This window comes from Chrysochloris asiatica, unplaced genomic scaffold, assembly GCF_000296735.1.
Source record: "Chrysochloris asiatica unplaced genomic scaffold, ChrAsi1.0 scaffold00227, whole genome shotgun sequence".
Taxonomy (NCBI): domain Eukaryota; kingdom Metazoa; phylum Chordata; class Mammalia; order Afrosoricida; family Chrysochloridae; genus Chrysochloris; species Chrysochloris asiatica.
The window spans coordinates 1,915,401-1,919,300 of record NW_006408745.1 but is presented as its reverse complement, the minus strand read 5'-3'; positions in this window follow the sequence as shown (position 1 = coordinate 1,919,300).

Below are 3,900 nucleotides of genomic sequence, written 5' to 3'. Positions count from 1 at the left end.
CCTTTACTCTAGATGGTTTCTGTTTCACTAGCCTGAGATCCATAAAGAGGACCAGCAGACTTGGAGCAGAATAACCCAATGATCCACAATGGATACTAAAGGGGGTCGGGAGAATGACTGAGACTTGAGGATTGTATTATTCTAATATAGTCTAACTTTATAGCCTAAATGTGGATTGGATACCTCTGGGCTTCCTAAAACTTTCTCAAGGAGTTCATAAGGTCAAATTTGTTTCATAGTAATACAATGCTGTTAGGTAACCCTATTTACTCTTATCCCATCACAACTGCAAAACATTCCAAGGGCTACATAGTGTGTGGTTTTGTAACAGACTGAATGCAGAACTTGATAAAAGATTTTAGCTAGTAAAAAGATTTGTAAAAATGTAAAACAATGCTAATTTTCTCACTAAATTTTATTTTGCTCTAGAAATTTTTACATAAAAATGAGTTATGTAACAATGTGATTGATATATTATTTTTAATGTGTTGACTTGGGAGTTCAAGTCCACCCAGAGACACCTAAAAAAAAAAAAAGGCCTGATTATCTACTTCAAAATATTTACATAACATAAAACATATTTGTGCCGTGGAGTCAGATCCGAGTCACAGCAACCCTGTACAGGGTTTCCAAGGCTATAAATCTTCATGGAGCAGAAAGTCTCATCTTTCTCCCGTGGAACAGCTGGTAGTTTCGAACTACTGACCTTGGGGTTCGCAGCCTGATTCGTAACCACTATGCTACCATAATTAGTCACTGAAAACTCTATGGCATACATTTCTGCTTTCATACACACAAGGCTGCCATGCATCAGAATCAACTCAAGGGCAGTTGTTTTTTTAGTATAAAAAAAAAAACAGCTTAAGTATTCATTAAGCTCTATCACCTGTGGTACTCTGTGGCTAGGCAAATATAAAAGTGAAAGAATGGTTCAAGTAAATCATATTATTTAGTTATTTAACAGAATCAAATGCAATTTTTAATGTTGCATAAAAAAGAACAGTTACTGTTTAATGCAGTTACTATTAGAACTAATATATCAATCACATTGTTATATAACAAACACACACATATTATTAGATAGTAGCTACTTTCATAACTAGTCTATTTTGTTAATTGCCATCAAGTCGGTTCTGACTCATCAAGACCTTGTATAGGGTTTCCAAGGAGCTGCTGGTGATTTTGAACCACTGACCTCGTGATTCAAATCTACCTTGAGAGACAATACTTACCTTATAGCACCACACCAGGACTGATAATTAGTCTAGACATAATGTTGTTAGATGCCATCAAGTCAGTACCGACTCATAGCATTGTGCAAACAGAACGAAACACTGCCCAGCCATAACAAACTATCTCAATTCCTGAAATTTTGTATTTATGGATGTGATCGTGTTTGTACATGGAAGTCTGTACCTGTGAATGCGATCCTGTTTGAAAATAGTGTTTTTCTTTTTTTATGTTAATGATGGCATGCCAGCATAGTAAAAACTAGTTACTTCTGAGTTGTAAAAAAATACACACTAGACTCAGACAAATAGGGAAGACAGATGTGAAAGGAACAACAAAGAAAGCTAAGAAAAGCCAAAGAACTCCAAGGAACACCAAGGAATGCCAAAGAACACTAAGAAATGCTGAGAAACAAAAAGGAATTCCGAGGACTGATGCATGGCAGTCACCAGCACCTAGGACAGATGCTCATAGAAGAAATAGACACAGTCAAGACTTTGATTTGGACTTTCAGCCTCCAGACTCTGAGACAATAATTTCTTTATTTTTAAAGCCATTCATTTGTGGTATTTCTATAATAAATCGCAACACAAGGTAACTTAGACAGCAAGCAGTAAAATAAATTAAAAATATGTGAAGAGGAAAAAAGATTACTTCCTATCAGCTTAAATATGTTGTATGTTGTTGTTAGGTACTCTAGTCAGCTCCAACTCATAGCAACCCTACATTCAACAGAACCATACACTCTTCACTCCTGTCCAATCCTCACAATTGTTGCTATGTTTGAGCCCATTGTTGAGCTATGATGTCAATCCATCTTACTGGAGGACTTCATCTTTTTCACTGACCCTCTCTTCTGCCAAACATTCTGTCCTTTTACGGGAAATTGTTCCTCCTAATAACATGCCCAAAGTGCATGAAACCAAGTCTCGCTATCCTTACTTCTAAGGGACATTCAGAATGTACTTCTTCAAAGATAGATTTATGTGTTCTTCTAGCAGTTCAAGGTACTTTCAATACTCTTTGCTAACAGAATTATATCACATGCATTAATTCTTCTTTGATTTTCCTTATTCGTTGGCCAACTTTCACAGTCTTCTGAGGCAATTGGGTCAGGCATAGTTAGTCCTCAAAGTGACATCTTTGCTCTTTAACACATTAAAGAGGTCTTTTGCAGATTTGTCTTTGATTTCTTGACTGCTGCTTCCATGAGCATCGAGTGTGGAACTTTTATTTCTTGACTGCTGTTTCCAGGACCTTTGTTTTTGAATTAAGTTAAATTGAATTCTTTGTTACTTTTCTTTTTTTTTCCTTTGTTCTTGTTCTTTTTTTTTGTTCAGTTTGCAGGGTTTTTTTTTTCTTTACATTGACTTGCAATCTGTACTGAAGACTATTCTTTGATCATCATCAATAAGTATTTCAAGTCCTCTTTGCTTTCAGCAAGCAAGATTTTGTCTTCTTCCTATTGTGGGTAAGTAATGAGCCTTCCTCCAATCTTGATGTCATATTTTTTTTCATCTAGTCCTGCTTCTCAGTTTATTTGCTTAACAAACAGATTTAACTGGTGTTGTATAGTGCCATCAAGTCAGTACCTATTCATAGTGGCCCCTGGATTATGTTTCCAAAGCTGAGAATCTTTGCAGGAACAGAAAGCCATGTCTTTCTTCCACAGAACAGCTGGTGGGCTCAAACCTTTAATCTCATGGTTCATAGTGCAGTGTGTATCCTACAAAACTACCACATTAAACAGATTGAATAAGGGTAGTAAAATAATAACATAACCCTGGCGTATACCTTTCCTGATTTTAAACAATGCAATATCTTCTTGTTCTATGTACAGGTTCCCTGTGAGCACAATTAAGTGTTCTGGAATTCCCATTCATTTCATTGTTATCCACGGTTTGCTGTGATTCACACAGTCGAATGCATTTGCACAGTCAATAAAACACAAGTAAACATCTTCCAGCATTCTCTGTTTTCAGCCAAGATTCATCTGATGTCAGCAGTGATATTTCTTATTCTACATCTTCTCTGGTAGCTCTTTGCCAATTTACCACTGCAACCACTTTTCATTATCGTCAGTATACTTTTGCTTGCATGTAGTGTTAATCATATTGGTTAAGAATTTAACCATTCTGTTGGGTCACCTTTCTTTGGAATTACACAAATATGGATCTCTTCTATTCAGTTGGCCAGGTAATTCATCTTCTAATTTCTCAGCAAAGTGCTTTCAGTCTGCAACTGTTTGTTGAGACATTTCAATTGGTATTCCATCAATTTCTGGAGCCTTATTTTTTTGCTGTTGCATTCAGGGAAACTTGAACTTCTTTCAAAATCATCAATTCTTGATCATATTCTACTTTCTGAAGTGCTTGAGCATCCATCAGTTCTTTTTTTGGTATAGTGATTATGTGTATTTATTCCATCTCTTTTGATGCTTCCAGTATCCTTCAGTATTTTGCCCATAGAATCCTTCAGTATTGCAAATTGAGGCTAGCATTCTTCCTTCCATCATTTCAGTTTCTTCAGAAATGCTGAGTGTGTTCTTCCCTTTTGATTTTCTAACTACATATTTTTGCACATTTCATTATAATACTTGACTTTGCCTTCTCAAGATGCCCTTTAAATTTTTCTGTTCAACCCTTTTACTTAATCATTGCTTGTAGTCAC